This window comes from Tursiops truncatus, chromosome 1, assembly GCF_011762595.2.
Source record: "Tursiops truncatus isolate mTurTru1 chromosome 1, mTurTru1.mat.Y, whole genome shotgun sequence".
Taxonomy (NCBI): Eukaryota; Metazoa; Chordata; class Mammalia; order Artiodactyla; family Delphinidae; genus Tursiops; species Tursiops truncatus.
In genome coordinates, this window is record NC_047034.1 from 5,537,598 (window position 1) to 5,559,625 (window position 22,028).

The following is a 22,028-nucleotide window of genomic DNA, read 5'->3' on the forward strand; positions in this document are numbered from 1 at the left end:
TTTACATTCTGCATTTCATTCTGAGCTCCCTCAACCTTGTAATTTTTTTGAATTTGGATATATTAATGTTTACTCCTTGTGATATAAAGTTTTATGAGCTTTTGACAAATGCATGTCATCATCTATCACTACAGTACCATACATAATAGTTTCACTGCCCTAAAAAATCCCCTGTGTTTCACCTAATCAAATTGTGAATTTTTAACTCACTAATTTTTATTATCTGGCTCCCTTGTTCTCCAGTAAATCTCTTATTGTCTTGGCTAAAGTCTTAAATTGTCTCTCCTCTGAATTATTATAATGAAGGCTGGGAGAGAAGGGGAGTATAATATTGAAACATTCACTTTGCTAACATATAAGGAATTCCAGCTCTGAAAAACTACTTTCTTTTGAGTTATATTTCTTAATGCATCAATGGAGCTATTCAATGAACCAAATCTGGCTACAACAAGATTTAATGAATTTTTCACCATATCCATATTTTATACACATTATTTACCTTAATTTGTTTGCTAAAGCTTGTCATAATTGTGGCTATAGTGTCATATCCTGACATTAATATATATTCTTGCAGTGTTTCATCATTAAACATCAAATTTCCATCTATTCTTATTTAATTGTTTCATTAAAAAACCAAATAACTGAAGTTTGCCAAATATCTGTTATGATCTATGGCACTATCAGTGGTGTCTTGAATTTTGCTTTATTAATATAGTTATGTCAAGAGACTCCCTGAAGTGAAGCACCAATGACTACTTAATAGACATCTTAAGCCTAACATGTATAAAACAAAGTTCTTGATTCACCAACTCCATCCCAAGAAAGTCTACTTTATCCTCAGCATGTCGATACAAAAACCTGGACTGAACTTCAAAAAAATTACAGAGATGGGATCAGGAATAAAGATTAGGTATATGATCTGGTCCCCCACTTGCCTCGCAGGTGGAAGACTTCAAACATTCTTGAACTTGCCAGAGACCAGATTTTATATGGCTTTTATTTTATATTTTGTGTCTGGACTGTACTTGCAGTTCTTCGGCCATGCTACATAGCTGATCAATTAAAAATAAGAAAAACAGATCTGCAAGAGGGAAGACATATGGGAACATATGTTTATGTATGACTGATTCACGTTGTTATAAAGCAGAAACTAACACACCATTGTAAAGCAATTATACCCCAATAAAGATGTTATTAAAAAAAAAAAAAAGAAAAACAGATCTTATCTCACCTTCATTTCTTTCTTCTCTGATGCTCTTCTTTGTTTATATAGACCCAGGCTTTTGGCCTATATTATTTTCCTCTGCCTAAGGAAAATCTTTTAACATTTCTCATAGGGCAGGTCTATCAATTATAAAATCCCTCAGCTTTTGTTTGTCTGACAATGTCTTTACTTCTTCGTTTTTGAAGGCTAAGTTTGCTGGGTATAAAATTCTAGGTTGGTAGATTGTTCTTTCAACACTTTAAATATTTCACTCCACTCTCTTCTTCTGTGTTTTCTGATGAGAAATCAGTTTTGTTTTTTTTTTCCCTAGACTCTAAAATTTTCTCTTTGTCTTTTTTTTTTTTTAAGTTTGAATGTGGTATGCTTAGGAGTAGTTTTTGGTATTTATTCTGCTTGCTATTGTCTAAGCTTCCTCTATCTGTGGTTTGGAGTTTGTCATTCATTTTTGAAAATTCTTGACCAGTGTTTCTTCAATTATTTTTTCTGCTCTCTTCTATGTTTCTTCTCCTTCTGGTATTCTAATAATACATACGTTATTCCTTTTTGTTTTGTCCCAGAGTTCTTAGTAGTTCTGTGGTTTTTTCAAATTATTCATTTTTTTATCTTTGAATTTTTGTTTGGAAAGTTTTTATTGACCAATCTACAAGCTCACCAATTCTCTCCTTGGCCTTATTCAGTCTACTGATGAGCCCACCAAAGGCATTTCTAAATTTGTTACAGTGTTTTTGATTTCTAGCATTTCCTTCTGATTCTTTCTCAGAATTTCTATCTCTGTTTACATTACCCCTCTGTTTTTGCATGTCTGTTTTATCCCATTAGAGCTCTTAGCATATTAATCACTGTTATTTAAGATATTCTGCCTGATAATACCAACATCTGAGTGTGGTTCTAATGTTTGCTTTGTCTTTTCAGACTTTTTGTTGTTGTTGCCTTTTGGTGCAGCTAGTAATTTTTTTGTTGAATTCTAGACATGTTATATCAGGTAATAAGAATTGAGGTAAACAGGCCTCTACCATGAGAATTTATGATCTTATCAGGATCTGAGCTTTGTTTCATATTTAATCAAGCTATAGGTGCCAGGGATTTCAAATTTCTCTAGCATCCTTGGTTTTGTCTCCCTTCTGGACTTCAGGCTTTCCTACATACCCGTCTACGGAAAGAATGTGTCTTATAGCAGTTTCATCTGTGATCAACAGGAACCCTGTTGGTGTGGTGGCAAAGTGTGTGTGTGGGGGGTGAATGTTCTGTAATTTTCCATTTAAGTCTCATTCTTATAGTGAGCCTTAATCTTTGGCTGGTGACTTTCACAAGTGATTTTTTTTTTTTTTTTTTTTTTTCTTGTATAGCCTTTAGAAAAATCCCTCCTCTCAATGTAAGACAGGAAGGACAGAGGGGGCTGGAGTGAGAGGAATGTCCTTCCTATGATTCTGGGATAAGGCTCAGGTCAAGTTTTTGCTCTTGGAGGGAAGGGCTTTGTTATGGAGAAGGTCTGGGCATATTTTGCAAGGATTACTCTCCCTCTGTCCCTGCAGATTCAGGAGGGGAATAATTCTCAGATCTTCATTTTGAGAACCTGATGGGGTTCCGGGAAGTAAAGCCCACAAAAGTGTGGGGGTCTCCTACAAGGCTAAAGCCCCCAGGAGCTTCTCATCTTACTCTAGTCCATACTTAGTCTCCAACAATTGTCAACATTATCAATTAAATCTTACCAGTTCATGGTTCAAGTGACTTGTGCTCCAGATAAGCAGATCTTGGTTGTGATTCTCTGGATTTACCTCTCTTTCCAGATTTCAGGGTAGTGGTTTGTCTGCAAACTCAATTCTTTTTCGGGTTCAAGAAAAATTGTTGATTTTCAATTTATCCAGATTTTCTTCTTGTAAGGACAGCAGTGAAGACTTGCTGGAACTAAAAGTTCTCTATATTGTTTTTGGTTTTTGTTTGTTTTGGGTTTTTGTTGTTGTTGTTCTTTTTTGTTTTGTTTTGCTTTTGGCCCTGCCACACAGCTTGAGGGATCTTAGTTCCCCAACCAGGGATTGAACCCATGCCCCCTGCAATGGAAGCACAGATTCCTAACCACTGGACTGCCAGGGAATTTCCAAAAGGTTCTCTATATTGTTGATACAAATGTTCCAGCTGCTTAAATGCAAAAATATCTTGATTGGATATAGTTATTGGTGACCTCTGTCAGAGTAATGCATGACTGAGAATGGTCACTGGGATGCTTGCCTAGCTTGAACAATTGAGACAATGTCTCAGACTAGAAGAAACAGTATTTGGTCTTTTCACAGAGGGATTAGTGGAAGTGGAAACACTGTCTCAAGTTATATCTGATTTTAACAGCCCTGACCAGACAATGGAGCCACTCCACACTGTAGAGGCCTATAGTGGTTATCGTTTCCACACTGAAATAACAGTGACTCTGAAGAAAGAAACTAAGTCATGTGAATGACAAATCATTAATAAGTTGGACAAATAGTAAAACAATACTGACTCAGTGTATGTTCAGATTTTCTTATAATGATGATTTTTGAATGTAACAATTCTGAGAAAACTCCTTACATCACATCATGTGCCATCCTAGCACAAGTGACAAAATGGATCAACCTTGAATGAAGCCAAAGTCCACGGTACCACCAAGTTACCACCCTGGGAACTTTCTGGACTGTAATTTATAGTTATGTTATAGACTGAATTGTACCTCCCCAAATTCAGACCTCAAAACCCTTACCCAAAATGTGACTGTATTTGGAGATAGGGTCTTATAGAAAGTAATTAAGATTGAGTGAGGTCATAAGAGTGGATCCTAATCCGATAGGACTGGTGTCCTCGTAAGAAAAGGAAGAGGCAGCAGAGATCCTCTTCCCTCCACACATGCACAGAGGAAAGGCCACCATCTGCCAGCCAGGAGGAGGGGTGTCACTAGAAGCCAACCCTGGCACCTTGATGTTGGACTCCCAGCCTCCAGAACTGTGAGAAGATGATGCATGTTGTTTAAGTTACCCAGTTTATGTATCTTGCTATGGCAGCCCGAAGTGACTCATACAACTGGTAGAGATGAACTGTTGGTTCTTCAGCCAGCAGGTATAAAGAAGTTAGGTCCAACACCTGACCGATTTCTTTGGATGTTGCAGATAGCATATAACACAAGTGGAAATTTTGCTGCGGCCTCTGCACCATGCCAATAGACAGAAAGCCTAATCTCTTGAGGTAGAGGCCTTGAAATCAATCCAAACATTAATACCTCAAGTGCTGTCCTGAAGCCCATACCTCCTTCGGAACCCACGATATTACACATATCTGTGTATGGCCTCACAGCTTTTTGATTGGAACCTTTGGCAATAGACCATCAGTACCCCTCAGCCTCCAGGATTCTGCATGAAAGGGCCTATAGCTTGCCCAGTAGATTCAGAGATTGTCTCACTACAAGTCATGACTCTCTAATGGAACCTCCAAATAAGAGCCAAACAGGGCCTTGCATCCTTGGCCTCCCTAACAAATCCACCTTTAGACACAAAGAGGATGCATTTAGTGGACTAATGCAGCCTTCCAACATAATGATGGACCCCCCAATAGCCCACAGCAGTGAGGCTCTGCAAAGTGGGCTGAACGTCAAAAGTGTTCTAGACACAGAGCACATCATCTCAACACTAACTGAAATTCATCTTTACACAGACTCGTGGGCCAACACTAAAAGCCTAAAAATTGTCAGGCTATTGGATATGAACTTAGGGCTATAATACTAAAAATACATCTATATGAAACCGGATATAATAACTTGTTCATGAACTTAAATCTTGACATCACACACATGTATGTCCAAGTAAAGGGACTATGTTTCAGTCAAAGTATTTTCCGACAAAGCCCAATCAAGAACATAGAGCTATTACTTCTGGTGTAGCCCACATAGTACACTCAAAGGTACCAAGAAAATGAAACCAGATAAGAATGCCAGTGTTATTTTCAAAGCCTTTATTATTTGTGATTATACAAGCAAGGACAAATGATCTGATTGTCTTCAAATTCTTGTAAGTTTCACATGGCCATATCCCTTCTGCCTTGGCAGTACTCCTAGAAACCCATGAATCAGGGAGTGGAGAATGAAAAAAATTTTGAGAAGAAACAGTACGTCTTCCTCCTTTTCATAGCAGTGTTGTTAAACATGTGTAACATCTACTGTGTGTGTGTGCGTGTGTGTGCTTTTTCTGATCTCTGAAGATACAAGGAAAAATTTTTAAATGCTTGCTTTAACCTCAGTAGGTGGAGGCAAAGATTGTATTGCTCAGACAAGGACACCTGAGCAGACATGACCTTGGACACTGAGTTTGCCTCAAGTGGTTTTATGGACCCCCTACTCAGCCCCATAGATTGCTTATGAGAACCACATGATGGCTTTATGTCCCTACTCAATTCATTATTCTGGACACAGGACAATCAGTCTGTCTCATTCCCAAGAGGGCATTCAGACTTTAGCTGGTTGGATATAAAAATCCCTGACCCTGGGAGATGAGTAGGGGGAAGAAAGTAAATAAAATATTTCCTCTTTCTATTACAGACATATACAAACAGCCTGAAATATCTTTCTACAAAGCTTTTAGGCAATGCCTTATAAATCTGAATCCCTCCTAAGTGTGGCTATGCCACATCCCACTTGATCCAGCTGCATGGCTTCTCACTGATGCTCCACTCTCAGAAAATAGTGGGCAAACATCTCAACTCCCAGACACACCGTGAAACCCACTAGGAGCTTGTGTCAATCAGAACCAATAGAATGACTTACAATTACTGAGTCTCCCCAGGGTATGAGAGACACATCAGGATGGTTTGGAGGCTCATGTCCGTGCCCCTTTTGATAGCAAAGCAAAGATCTGACTAGCTTAAGTGGAACAAAACCATTGACTGATGACAGCATTCCTGGCGTTCAAGGTTTTCCCTATAGCACTTGGTTTGCAGATTTTGGTCTTAGAATGACCTCCCTGTACTGTTCTTTTGGGGATTTCTTGAAACATTTTTTGTTAATTAAGTTATGCATTCGCAAGCATCCCTTAAACTAACTCAAATATATGTGACATGAAGTGGAGACAGGGCTTATTCTCCCTTCTGGAGACTCTCGTCTTGCCCAGGCTCCTGGCTGTGGTCCACAGAGTCCATGCATGCCTCGTCCATGCTGTGAAATAATGAGAATTCTCGGGACTGCTTACAGTCAGCACGTGAATTTCAAATGAAGACTGAATGTCTTTAATGGTTTTATGACTGTTCAGATTTTCTCTTTCTTTTTAAATCAGTTTTTATCAACTTCTACTTAAATAATAATTCTAGGAACTCTAGGAATTTATTTCACGTATTTTCAAATATATTGGCATACATTTGTTCATAATAGCCTCATTATTTGTTTAACCTCTGTAGCATTATTTATGTACAATACTTCATTCTTAATAGTGTTTAATTCTACCCATTCTCCTTTCAGTTCTGATTAATCTTAATCTTATCAAAGGTTTATTTACTTTACTAGTCATTTCAAAGAAATTAATTTTTTTATTTTTTGGGGTACGCGGGCCTCTCACTGCTGTGGCCTCTCCCGCTGTGGCGCACAGGCTCCGGACGCGCAGGCTCAGCGGCCATGGCTCACGGGCCCAGCCGCTCTGCAGCATGTGGGATCTTCCCAGACCGGGGCACGAACCCGTGTCCTCTGCATCGGCAGGTGGACTCCCAACCACCGCGCCACCAGGGAAGCCCAGAAATTAATTTTTGACTTTATTTGTCATCTGTTTTTCCAACTTCATTATGACCTGTTCTTATCTTTATTATTTTCCTTTTATTTGGTTGGATTTAGTCTGTTTTTTTATTTTTAATATCATAAGATAGATATTTAACTCATTAATTTTTACACTTCTTTCCTAATGCAAGAATTTTAGTCTGTCCATTTACCCAGCACTCCAAGTTATGATACCTAGTATTTCCTCTATTTTAAATGTCTAAAAATTGCCTAAGTTCCACAGTGATTTCTTCTATAAACCACGAGTTGCATGTGTTAACTTTTATATTTCCAAATGTAGTTTTATTCTAGTCATCCTTTGTTATCATTATCTTCCTTAATTGCAACGTCATCAGACAAGTTCCAATATTAGCAAATATTTGAAAGTTTTAAAAACTACTTTTATGACATGGCACACCATCACTTTTCATAAATATTCTATATGTGCGTGAAAAAATGTATATTTTTCAAGTGTGAAGGTACAATATTCTGTATATATTATTAGTTCTAATTTGGCAATGGTGTGATCAGAGCCTTCAAATTGCTTATTTTTAAAATAGATATAATAAAGTAACATGAATGATGATACTTTTGTCAATTTTACTTGCTCTCTCTTCTCTCCCTCTCAACCTCTCTTCCTCTCTCTTTTTTTCCCTCCCTTTCTTCCTCCCTCGTATGTTGTTAGATAAAATTTAAAAGTTTTTATAAATTGTTAAATACACATTTTGCCATTACGTGCTGATCCTCTTTACCTCTGCTAATGTTTTGCAGTGTAATGGAGATTTTTCTGTTCAATTCAACAACTCTGGCTTTTCACTGCTCAGTTCAGCCCAATTAGTGTAATTGTGATTTTCAATTGTCTCTATTTTTTTTCCTGCCATCTTATAATAATTATTCCCTATTTCTATAATTTTCTATTTCTCTCATTTTCTGAATTTTTCAGTGTTCTTTTCTTCCTTTTTATAGGAAGCAAAAACTTTATTACCATAGTACAATAATTTAATATTAAATTTGGCACTGAGCTTCCTAACAACCAGGACACAAAGGGAAACATTGGTTCACATATTTCTCCTTAACAACTGCAAATTCAGTGTGAAAATAGATGAAAATGCCTTTTCTAAGAAATGGAAGTACATTGATTTTTTTTTTTTTGAGAGAAAATTTATCCAAGTACTAAAGTCTAAAAAGAGTGTCTGGTGTGGAACTCAACTTATATAGGGCAGTACAACATGATGGTTGTCACTAACAACAGTTCACAGGAGAAGGGCAAGGGTGGTTGGAAACTACTTTTTTTTTTTTAATTGAAATATAGTTGACGTATAATATTATGTGAGTTTCAGGTGTACTAAATAATGCTTTGACATTTGCATACATTATGAAATGATCACCATGACAAGTAACCATCTGTCTCCATACAAAGTTATTACAATATTATTGACCATATTCCTTATGCTTATTTGTTATCTAACTGGAGGATTGTACCTGTAAATCCTCTTCACCTATTTTGCTCACCCTTCCCTCCACCATCCCTTCTGGGAACCACCCATTTGTTTTTTGTATATATGAGTCTGTTTTCCTTTTGTTTTGTTTTTTAGATTCCACATATAAATGAGTTCATGAGGTATTTGTCTTTCTGTCTGGCTTATTTCACTTAGCATAATATTCTCTAGATCCATCCATGTTGTCGCAAATAGCAAGATTTCATTTTTCAGTTTCCTTTTCTTATTCAATTTTCTACCTCTATTTTTATTATTTAAATGATTACCTTTAAATTTTATAAAGTTAATCCATATTTTACTCACCTTTCAACAAGGGAACATTTTAATACTTAATATATCTGTTTATGCCTTTCCCAATTTACATGCTATTATTGTTCAATAATTGAACAACTTTCCTTCAACACTGCTATTTAAAAATTATATAAATTTAAAAAAGCAATATTTATTTAAATATATCTATAGATTTACCAACTTAATAGCACCTTAGGCTATCCTTCTGTTGTTATTTTATAGAAACATTCATTGTTAATTATATTTATTTATTGACAGGGTCACAGGAACACAAATATTTAGCTAGACTTTATATCTGGGTGTGTCAGTGACGGTGACTGACACAGTTTGACACCTTTATATCTGGGTGAGCTTATTACTTGAATTGGTTATTTTTAGTAAATTCTTAGTTTTTTATCTAAAAATAATTTTTTAATATTTTTTCTTCAAACATAGTATTTCTACGTTCTCAATTAGAGGCTGATTTTATTTACTCTTAGCTATATAAGGAGAGCATTCCACCACCTTAACAGTTTCCATCTTTGCTTAAAAGGCACCTTAAGTCTAGTCGTCTTCATTTTGCTGGTGATTTGTCATTTATCTTTGCCTGCTTTAAAATTTTCTCTTTGTCTTCGGTGTCCTTAAGTTTTATGAATATATGCCAAGGTGTAGATGTATATTTAGTCATTTACATGCCTTCTGTGTTCCTGGCTTCCTATCTTCATTTGTTCTGAAAAATTCTCAGCCATGATCTCTTCAAGAGCTCTCTCTTTTTCCTTTTATATATTCTTTTTCAGACTCAGATTAGAGATACATTATGCCTTCTCTTTATTTCCTCTATTTCTCTTTCACATGCATTTTGCGTTATTCACAGTTACACATTTTATATTCTTTGATTGATAATTTCAGTATCTAAAGTCCACGTGATTGTCAATATTTTGGTTTCGGTTTTTGATCATTCTCACTCTTGAAGGCAAGAATCTGTGTATGTTTGATGATTTTTGATTGTCAACTAATATTTTCTTGATATGCAGGAATACTGAAGGCCTATTTTTCTGCCAGGTTCCAGAAGTCAGCACTGTGCCTTGGAACATTTTAGAGCCCCAAGCAGCTAGATAAAGTGGCAGCAATAGATAATCCTAGAATCTCAATGGCTGAAGATGATATTTCTATTTGTTTTTATATGTAAAAATGCAAACATATACAAAATACTGTAATTGTGCATACCATATACAAAGTGCAAAACATTTAAATGAATATTATGTTTTATAAACATGTTTCTGTAACAATAGTTTACACTTGTTTGTATTATCTCTCATTCATGCTACTTGTTTTTAATGGGCAACCCATGGATTGACAGTACATGTTGTTCTAGCCCCAGGGTCCAGGCCATGTGGGACTACCAGTCACTAGGACAGATGGAAAGAGATGCAAATTGCATACAATTTCTTAAAGCTTCTGCCTTGAGATCACACAAGTCACCTCAGCTCTCGTTTCATCATCCAAGTCAGGTTCCAGGCATGTTTTTAATATAAAAACTGTGTCAGTTCTGCTGTGCCAACACCCTCCTTTCATCACTTCCTGGTTGTCTGCGGTTTAACATGTATTCTGTGGTTCTAACATTTATGCTCAATTTCATAACTAATTTTTCTATTTTCTGCAAATCTTAGTTTTATATCTGAGTGTATTTTTTTTTAATCACTGGTACTTTCCAACTGTGGCTTCTCTGTTATCGAGATCTTAATTTTGATTTTTTTCGTTGAAGTTCATAATCAAATTTTAAAAACAGGCTTTTGGACTCTATTCCTTGATTTCTTGCATATTCATAAATTTATTTCTTTTATACTAAAATGTCAACTTGACTGAATATAAAAAGTCTTAAAAAAGTCTTGAATTGCACTTCTTTTTCATAAGGACTTCATAAACATTATTTCACTCATTTTAAACGTATGATTATGTGCAAGACTTTAATATTATTCTTATTTTCTCATTTGCATGATTTGTCCCCAGGATGCCCATAGGATGCTTTTTATTTTTTAACTAACTTAAATGTAATTTTATTTACCTTTTTAAGTTACAAAATAAGATGTGGTATTTTAATCATTCATATAGCACAGAGACAGAGAAAATGTCAATAGCCTTTATATCCTCCACCAATCTCCTCTCCTAAGCTTGTTTTTCTAAAAATATAAATATTTATTAAATTATAACACAGATACAGAAAATGTGCAAATCATATATATATAAAGCAAATAAAGTTTATAAATGTGAATACACCAATGTGAGCAGCATATAGATAAGAAAACAGTATCACACCAGCATTCTAGGAGCCCCCTCATGCTCCATTCCTTCCCCAAGAAGTAACCACTATTCTAACAGCTAAAATAGTTTTGCTTATTCTTTAAAGGACTGAAAACAAAGAAGTTCTTTGGTAAATGAAATTTCACATAGGAACAAAGACAGATGGAACGTGACACGAAGTTTATACTTTTTATTAATAAAAGCATTTGCTTACAGAGTGCCATATCAAATGAAAAGAGGCATGCATAGTTTGAATAATCATATCTGAACTACATTTTGTGAGCAGTTTGAAAGAAGACTAAATTTCCATACCTTCAGGTGTCAATGATTGTACTTATGTGGGAAGGATGGTAGAGTTTTGACTCATTGCCGTGTGTTTAATGATGCTTCTTAAAAAAATCTTAAGTTAGTGATTATAAGTCTATTTAGCAAGGTCTTTTTGATAAAATGTCTTATTGAAGAATTATATATAAATGATCATGGGTCATAACTGTACATGACACAAGATCGTTAAACAGAAAACCACCAACATTCTAGAAGTCCCTCTTCAATATCCTGACTTCTAAAACTAGTGTTTTTGTACATTATATAAACGGTATCATATACCATACACTCTTTTGTAGCTTCTTTCCCTCAACTTTATGTTTGTGAGATTCCTTTTCCTTGTTCTGGGTAGTTGTACTTTGTTCTTTCTCAGTGCTGTATCATATTCAATTGGTGACTAAACAACAATTTATTTATCCATTCAGCTGTTAATAGGCATTTGGGTATTTTTTGACCATTATAAATAGTGTTGCCTTGGGCATTTTTGTACATTTCCCATAAAAATATATACCTAGGAATGGAACGGTTAGATTGTGGGATATACATGTGTTCAGATTTAGTCAATTATGCCAAAGGGTTGTCTAAAGTAGTTGCATCAATGTCCATTTCTGTCAGCAAAAAATGAGAGTTCTGGTTTCTCTAAATCCTTCTCAATGTTGTGTGAATTTTTCATTTTAGTGATTTTCTGTGGGTTTGTAATGATAATGCACTGTTTAAGTTACTTTAAGGTAACTTATTTAACAGTTTTATACTACTCAACAGTTTTTTTTTCTATACTGCTATACAAAGATATGCAGATTTTCCCATTTCCCCCTAAAATTTGTATTCAACATTTAAAACATATGCATTGTTATTTATAACATATAATGAAGAATAACTATGAAAAAAACCTACCCTTGCTTAAGAAATAGAACATTATCTTTGTAAAATTCCTTATCCATCTTTGAAAATCAATATTTTCAAAAACATTGGTTTGTGCTTTTTTTTGCTATGTAATCATTACTTTAAGCTTATTATGTATTTTTTAAAATTGAAGTCCAGAAGCAGTGGAGACAGTCTTACTCTCTAGTCCAAAGTCACTTTACCTGCTCTCCAGAATGGCTATACCCGTCTCTCTTCCCAGACAGCACATGTAGTTCCCTGTATCCTCATATCTCACTATTGTTTTAATTTGCATTGCTCTAGTTATTAATGTGTGTAAACATCTCTTTCTATACTTCATATACTTATTAGCTTTTTTCCTTTCCCTTCCAACAAAATTCCTGTTCATATCCTTTTTATGTTTTTAATGAGAAATCATACATTTCATTGTAAATATGCAGAAATTTCTTGTATCATATATTTCTAATATATTCTAAAGTTACCCCTCATTGATTTTAGGTATTGTAAATGTCAGATTCCCATTCTGTCATTGGTCTATTAACTTTGACCAGGTGATTTTCATTTCCCTGATGATTAGTGATGTTGAGATCTTTTCATGTGCCTGTTGGCCATCTGTATGACTTCTTTGAAAAAATGCCTATTCAGGTCTTCTGCCCATTTTTAACTCAACTTGTTTTTCTTTGCTATTGTGCTGTATGAGTTCTTTGTATATTTTGGATATTAAACCTTTAACAGACATATCATTTGCAAATAGGTTCTTCCCACTCAATGGGTTGCCTTTTCACTTTGTTGATGGTTTTCTCGCCCTTCTTACATTGCTCTTTTCCTACATGTTTAATTTTTTTTACCTATGAGTATGTCATCCACACTTATTTCTTTGTGACTTTTACTAAGTTTGAATGGGGCACATATATCTGGTTGAAGTATCTGCTGAAATATATTAAAGCTGAGAGGTATAAACTAAAGCAGTGGAAGCTTAGGACACATCTTCATCACCTCTGTTTTGTCGTCTCCTTCGTAAATGTTTCCACTCATTATTACCTTTCCCACGTCTGGTAAGCAGAAAATCTTGAGTTTTCACAGTAAAGCCCTATGTTTCAGGTGTCTATGATATATCTCACCATTATTAATTTATTTTCATGGACTTTGATTAGCTGTCACCACAATGACTGTGGTGTATTCTCTGTCTTCTTGTTTGCTTCCTGAAAAGATGATGTATGTATGAATCTTCTTATTTAGCCTTCCCTCACTGCTCAGGCTTGCTTTAGACACCTGTACTCTGCTCACACCTCCATTCCAGGTATCTTTGATCCTTTTAGAGCTGTTCTCCCTACTTTGAAGGACCTCTGAATTATTTAAAGTGTCTCTAGGAGTTTGCATTTGTTCTTGTCACCTTTTGCCATTTTGGTCCCAATAATATTTTTCTTTAATTTCTTTTTGGAGGTTGTGATTTGGACTGTGACTATCTCCTGTTCCCGTGGAAGATACAGCAGCCCCTATTTTTTACATTTGGTTGTTCTTTCAGTTGGCATTACAATATAAAATAGATAAAATTACAGAAGGGAACAATGTTTAATTCTCTGAAATTGGGTAAAACTTCGGTCAGTAAAAATATTTTCTAATTTGCTCATCTTTTAAAGTCTGTTATTATTATGCAATTTTACATTTCTCTGTAGGATCAGGTGGTCTGCTGCTTTGTGGTGGTTATGTGAATACTGCAGAATGTAAAATTTGGGACTCGCCTATGGAATGCTGGTCCATGCCAATGATGTGAAAATTAGCATCCAAACAGCAGTGAAATTTGCTGAGAAAGAAAATGTAAAGTTGTTGTACTACTTAGTTTTATTAGGAAATGATTCTGGTATGGGACCAAAAAAGGACTGGTAATTATTCATAGCACTATTGAGGAGATTGTCATATGTGACATAAGTTTATTTATTGGTTAGAACTTTTTTTTCAGGTGCAAATGATAGAAATTCAAACCATCTTAAGGAAAAAAGGAGAGCTTATTGATTCCTATGACTGAGTGTTCTAAGAATGATGTTTACTTTAGTCATGGCCAGCCCCAGAAGCTTAAAAAATATCTTGTATTGCTGCAAAAGTCCGGTCAGTTCCAAGTTATTTACAAGAAGGACACACATAACTTCTTAGAAACCCCAGCAGAAAGAGAATTGCTCACTCACAATACCCATACATGAAAGATTCCCCTTTCCCATCGTCCATACTCTTTGACCCAACCTGGATCATGCAGCTATGTAAGAATGTGTGTTGAATTCCACTGTGATCAAATGAGAAGAGTAGAACTTTTATGTACAACAACAGGATGTTGGTAGAGCAAAACTTAAGTCCAATATAATTAGCTGGGCTGTACTCTTTCAATATCCTGATTGCGATATAATCTTGGGAAAGGATTTGCATTTCTGCTTTAAGTATGTGCAGAGTCCCTGAAGCCTCTTCTGTTTTGTTTTGAAGAGGACTGGAGGAAAGAACAAACCACAAGACTAGGCTATTTCAGTGATCTTTATTCTTTAGCTGCAGATTGGAAAACCAAACACCAGGATATTTACTCTGGCAGTTTCAAGTTTTGCTTGGAATCCTAGGTTTCAAGATGTTCTCTTGTTTCTGTCGGAAGTGAATGAACTAGTCCTCTGAATTTCTTCCAGCATCTTGAAATCATAGGAAGGAATATAGAAGGCAGGACAAGTAAATGCAGAGGAACTAAGTCTTCTGTGATACCATTAGGTCACCACATCAAGCGTTGGCTAAAGACGTTCTACTTCTCGATTTTTCCATATATGAGACAATACACTTCTTTAATGTTTTATGGTGTAGTAGATCAGGTATTCTGTTACGAATAATCAAAACATCCTAAGTGATAGTCCAGCTTATTTTGGCCCTTAGCCTTGACTAAGTGTCAGAATCTCCTTTCATGAGAATTAATAATCTGCTAATCTGGATATGTCATATTCACCTTAATGTTCTCTGATGTCCCTCTTCCTATAACAATTCCTCTTGCTCTATCTAACTAGACCCAGTACCTAGAATATTTCCTCTGTATTGAGCATCCTCATTTCACTTTTGACTTGATCTACTGACTTGGATCTTCTTTAGAATCCAATTCAGCTTTTGCAGAATCTCTAACATGGTCTCTTTATTACTACTAAGTTACGATTTTGGCAACTTTATTTTCTTTCCTCTTTGATTCATTCCTACTCACTAGCTCTCACATGACTCTAGCATAAAAGACCTAGCTTCTAGTTTGCTCTTTCTAACAACTGAATTTCACCTAGGAATTTGGAATCGGTCTTCCATCTGTGATCAGGGAGCTGAGGCTTAGCAAAGCAAAAAAGCATTGAAAGAAAATGAGAAGGTGGGAAATTTCAAAACAAAGCTATTTGATTTATTATTTTTATAGTCTTGGTCCTATCTGAACCATGTTCTAGTATAATTAAACTGGATAAGTTGTTTTGGAAAGACTATCTGAGTAAAACAGGTAAGTCACGGAGAAATCATGATCTTAGAGAATTTGGTAGTCAACTCCTAGGAAAATTATCTACTAATGTTTCAAGAAATTAGTTGAAAACTCACTTTGGCTGTCAGGTCATTAACGTATAATAGCATTCAGGTTTTCTGTACTACCCTGTGCAACATGGTGATTTTCTCAGGGCTTAAATCCAAGTGAGTGTATAGGCTTATAGGCAAAACAAAAAGAAATAGAAGTGCAAATTAAAGTTGTTTCTTTTTTTTTTTTTTAATTTTTTTTTTTTTGCGGTACGCGGGCCCCTCACTGCTGTGGCCTCTCCCGTTGCGGAGCACAGGCTCCGGATGTGCAGGCTCAGCGGCCATGGCTCACGGGCCTAGCCGCTCCGCAGCATGTGGGATCTTCCCGGAGCGGGGCACGAACCCGTGTCCCCTGCATCGGCAGGCGGACTCTCAACCACTGCGCCACCAGGGAAGCCCTAAAGTTGTTTCTTATTCATGTTTCCTAAATCTGGGTGAATGCCTTGTTAAAAATGTTCATTGTAATATTCTGAAATACATATTGCATTTCTTCACACTAATCAGTATTTCAATATATTTTGTATTGATATTTGAGTAGGAGGTGGTCACCTTTCCTCCTAATTATTGATTTGGCTGTGACATCTCCAGATTGCTTTTCGCCATATCCTTATTTTCTGCAACTGTAAAGTTTGCGTGAAGCCAGCGTAAAAACTGCATTTCTCATGGAGCTCTGTAGCACATGTACAGCTTATTGCATCTGAACTCAATATGGTGTGTATTTTTTTCTGCTTTGCATGTGAAAATAATTCAAGATGCTTGTTTTAATTTTAAAAGCCTCCATGATCTGGCTTCTAACTAGAGAATATTTAAGGTACTTTCTGATTATCCATATTTATTATTTCCATGGGAGTTCAGAAGAATCACTGAGCAGCCGGATATTTTTTTCTTTTTAATTTTAGTATATTTTTACATTGCTTCAATTGCTCTGAGGGTACATAGCTTATCTCTTAAAAGGTAATCAAAGCTGTTCAACCAGTTGTGTGAAATTGGAAACGCGTAATTAAATTCATTAGTTGCTAAACAGCAAAGACGAGTTTATATTAAGGAAAAGACTCCTAAAAATGTGGATGCCTACATTTTGAAAAACACTTGTAATAAGAATGGCATAGTATGTGGTGAACACCCTTCTAAAATATTTAGATGTGTTAATGTATTTGATCCTCAAAAAATAAGTGCTCTAATTATTCCATTTCATAGATGGGGAAACTGAAGCACAGTGGTTAAGTTGCCCAAGGTCAAGCAACTGATAAATGCCAGTGTCAGGGTGTAAATCCAAGCAGTCCAGACTCAGAACATGTATACATGATCACCAAAGAATATTGCTTTTCAGGTAGTTGGGTGGATGGGCTGGTGGGCAATGGGACCAGGTACGCGGGGAGGTCAAGCGAAAGGGTAGATTTTGTGCCAAACTATGCCCACTTCTGGAATTCAGAGCCTAAATGATGGAACTGCAGGAAAGGATTTACTAAGATTTTATTTGTGTGTGTGTGTGTGTGTGTGTAAAAGATAGGACACAACTTTTGTACCCCTCGGGTTGGAGTGACCTAGGAGTAAAAAAGGTAGCATTTACATTGAAAATGAGATACATACTGACTCACTACTTTCAAATAATAGCTTTTCAGATACCTACCAAGTGTGAAATCACTAATAATATATCACCTTTTAAACGGCAACCTCTTCAAAGATATGTCTAATTTTCTATAATTTTGTTCTTTTCCTGAAGACTGAATATAGAAGGCTCAATTGAGGCTGAGAAGTTGCTGCTAATGGCCATGCCTAATGATTCCCTCTCTTTTCTCAATCCCTAGAACGAGTATTCAACATCTTGTCATTAGTATCAGTATATGTAGTTTTGTTTCATTCTTATTTTTATGACAATAGAAAAATGTACAGTAAATACACATTTTATAATTTGTATACTCAAATGGTACAAATCAAGATGGCAATGGACGCAGAGCTACCATTTAATACCTTAAAGTGGAGAGCTATCTGAAAATAAGATCAAAATTTGGTGTATGAAAGCAATATAATTAATATTTACAACATAACTTTATAGCTAAAGAAAATACATGAGTGTCCAGAGTCTTATGTATTCATAAACACCAGTAACCTCAATGTATCTAACACTATTATTTGTGGAAAAAAAGTGTGAGATTTTTCTAATTTCTTTGATTTCTTTATTATGTGCTGTGTTTACACCATCATGTTATTTGCAATGAAAATTACTACTATTAGCTCATAGCCTAGGAACACTGCATAATAATCAGGAAAATTGGACTTCCATATCATTTATAGTGAAATGGGTATTGAGTGATTTATTTTAGCTTTCCATTTCCTCTATCTAATCATCTTCAGAATGAGAAGAATATCTATTCTCTTAATATAAAATATTGTCAAATTATTATAAATTTTAAACAAATGAGTCTGGGGTCATTTTTAACACTGGAATGGACATGCAGTAACTGTGTAAGTTGTTAATATATTCTAGAAATAACACAGAAATCACCAAAAGTTTTCCTCCTTGTAAATTAAATTTCTAATAGGAGGAATCAATAAAAAAATTAATGACAATGTTTCAATACAAGTAAAACCATTTTAATTGCAAAAATCATACCCCATATACTTTTTCTTTCTTGCAAGCAAGCATTACTCTATTTCTCAAATCACACCCTCATGAGAGAGGCCCTATTACACCTAATAAAAGGCTGTGATGAAACACTTTTTAAATTGGCATGCCTTACTTAGTTAAGCATGGCACATGCACATGCATGTGTACACACACACAGAAAAATAATATCTATATGGGCAATGCAATTTTCCCATATTGGAATTGAAAAATCTAGGCAATTATTCAACAAGATTATTGAATCATTTTCTCTTCCTTTACTCCGCCTTACTTTCCTTTCTATCATTGAGCAAACTCTGTTCTGGGGTCCATACTATATACCAGGCACTGTTCTGCATGCTGACAAGATCAACAAGGCCCCTGCCCTCATAGAGCTTATATTGATCACAGTGGGAGTGAAGGACTAGGGAAACACAAACACACAGAGCATCTCCACGTTGGATGATTAGAAGAGTCTGCTCTGATGACGTGACAAGGAAGTTATGAGGCAGCCGTGGCAAGAAGGGGGAATTACAGTTCAGGGAAAACAAACAAGTGATGGGAAGTCCCTCAGGGGGAAAAGGAGGTAAATGATGGTGGATCAGTAGGACTTTGACTGGGCAATCATAATTTTAATTTAGATGACCAATCGGGAAACACAGATATCTACTAGTTATTGACCATAAACCTTCTTTCTCAGCTCTATTGGGAAGAACATGCACTTTGGAGTCAGAAAATCAAGGTTCTGAATCTTGGCCTAGCACCTTCTATCTGGGTAACATTATCTGAGCCTAAGTTTTCCTACCTTTCAAAACTGGACAAAATTATTTGGTTTTCATAATTGTTGTGAATCTCCTACATAATATCTGGCACATAACAGTTACACTGCAGCTATTAATTTTTTAGCATTTGTGCGTTATTATGCTTGAAGAATGACAAGGAAGGATACAACCTAATCCATTCACATATGTAGCTTCTCACCCACTCACTAGACAGTTGTTGATCACCCACTAATTGACAACCCTTGTGAAAAAGGCCAAGTCGTAGCTGCCATTACTTGTTTTAGAAGGTTTGGAGATGACAAGGGTGAAGGTGGAGGAACGAACATGAACAGGGTGCTTTGTCTGATCTACCCGTGAGCTGGATTTGGGACCCTAGCAACATAAGGATGGGTAGATCAAAGATGAGAACTGGAGTTTTCCAAACATGCTGGAGATTTTTTTCCCTGCAGAAAATATATTTGTTTTGTAGGTAGAAGACTCATGTGGGTGTGATTCCTGGATTACTGTCGGATAAAATGCTTCGAAGGTATTGAATCACATTTGATACTAAATAATTCCCCCTTTGGCTCTGTGTTTTTCCTCCAAAAAATCAGTCAAAGGAAGAGAGTTTAGAAGCAGGTAAAGGGAGATGATGTGTGTTATCATTAAGAGTGATGCTGAATAAGATGTGTGTTGAGGGAGAGCTTTGAGAAAAGGGAAGGAAGCAAGGAGGAAGCTCACAGAGGACATTGCTCTTAATATATTCATAATAAAAGATTATATTAATATATTAAATTAATATAACTCCTGACAAGCTTCCACCGTAAAGCACACACACAGATTTGCCTCTCGGGCAAGTCTTAATTTTAGAATGACAAAAACCACTAGAAGTGTTGGGTAAATCATGTTACTTACCACAATATCTTCATAAATCTCCAGATGGCCTTCCTCTAAACTACTTACCTGTGCTTTTCAGGTGGAATTGGTGAATCAGTTGTGATGGTCTGCCTTTTCCTTTTCTCTCTACTGCTTCCTCTTTTCAGTGTTGCTGAAATAAAAATTATTCTGCTCATGTGGCTGGACATGCTTAGAATATAGGGCAGGGTTTGTTACATTTTTCTTCCTGCAGATAGAATCTATTTTAGCTTGAATCAAGGGTCACAGAATAAAACTAATTAAGAAAATAGAGAAATGCCCGTCTCTACGCTGCGGGTAGAAGCTGAATTCCCTTCTGTCATCCCTCCCACCTCTCCAGCCCATCCCCTTTCCCGGGAACCTTTACAGGCTCAGTGTCTGCCCTGCTGTGCTCTCCCAGTGCCTCGAGTCAGGTGCATTTACCCCTCTATATGATGCTTCCTGATTTTTTCTGGCTGGATAAGAATTTGCTTCTTATATTCAGACCCACAGATTCAAACCTTCTTGACCTCTCCCTTTTGCAGATGGCTCACAGTGAACTCATTTTCTCACTCAAACCTATTTCTATATTCCTATCTCACCCAACAGTAAACTCTTCACGTGCTTACTCATCCCAGAAGCCTAGAAAGTATCATCGATTCTTCACTCCCCATTAAATTTCATAGTCTCTCTCTCACTTATCCAGTCCTGCCAGTACCATCTTCCTAATTTCCTACAAATCTGTCCTCTCCTTTACATCTGCATTGTAACCACTGCCTCATTTCAGACAACTGGCATATCTCTCCTGACATACTGTATGGCTCATAAATGGTCCCCTTTCTTCCCTTCCTGTCCTCCCCACCAATCAATCATCTGCACTACTAACCGTGGCGGTCTTTCCAAACATAAACTGGGCTTTGTCACTTACTTACTTAAAAATCCTCAAGAGATTCATCACTGTCTACAAGTTGAAACCCAAACTTGTTGGCATGACCTGCCTGGCCTCTCCAGATGATAAATGAAGGCAGCTCCTGGCTACTAACCTTCCTGCCAATTTTCCTCCCTCCTCTCTGCCCCCTCCCCATCTAAATACAGACCCTGAGCTCAAATTACCATTGCTTTCTTATATCCATTATCTGTACCTGTATACTTGCTGATTCTTCTCTTACTCACTCACTTTTTTCATCCCTCAGTATAGATGTGAGCTCCTCCACAAAGCCTTCCCTGATTTTCCAAAACCAGAATATGTCCCTCTGAGCTCCTCAGCAACAGGGCTGCCAGTGCTAATGAGTGTGATCTGCCACATTCTAGTGTAACTATTGTATGGTCTTCCTCTCCCCCATTAAGACTATGAGAGGTTCAATTCATAGTAACTACTCCATGAATCTTTGTTTAAAAAAATTAATTGAACACATCTCTCTCCATTACACTGAGATGTTGCTATGTAGCTTAATGATGCTGAATAGATGTGGATTATCCTGTCTTTTTCTGCCTACACAGATGAAGCATCTATGAAGTAGGTAGTCTAACACATAGAAAGTTACTTTTTTGTATTTAAAATTCATTTTCAAATAGCTTTTACAGGTCTAGGTAGACATAATCATTGACAGTTTTGAAAATGTTGTCATAAAAATAACATGTAATATGCACATATTTTTTGGGTAAAAAAATCCATCATATTCTATACTCACAACTATGTTCATTATTCACAAGATAATGATCAAGAAACTGTTTTTTTGTAAGTAAAATCATTCTTCAATCATGGGAATGACTCATTTCTTTTTATATTTAAATATTAATATAATCAATCAGTGTACTGGAAATCAAAAATTTAAAAAAAACAATTTTTTTTCTTTTAAAGAAAAGGAAGAAATTAGAAGATATTCTCAAATGTGTTTTCTGGAAAGAAAAATTCTTAAACTAGGGAATGAATCTTCTCCCTAATTCTCATTCT

At 36.0% G+C, this 22,028-nt stretch overlaps 1 protein-coding gene across 5 annotated transcripts in view; it reads right to left on the minus strand.

Annotated features, from left to right (window-relative positions):
• LOC101329460 (complement factor H) overlaps positions 1-22,028 on the minus strand; it is a 125,345-nt gene that overhangs the window by 100,239 nt on the left and 3,078 nt on the right. For all 5 annotated transcript variants that reach the window (XM_033850539.2, XM_073800172.1, XM_073800175.1 and 2 more), the window contains exon 2: positions 20,144-20,228. The gene's annotated coding sequence lies outside the window, so the exon portion shown is untranslated. The remainder of the gene's footprint in view (positions 1-20,143; positions 20,229-22,028) is intronic.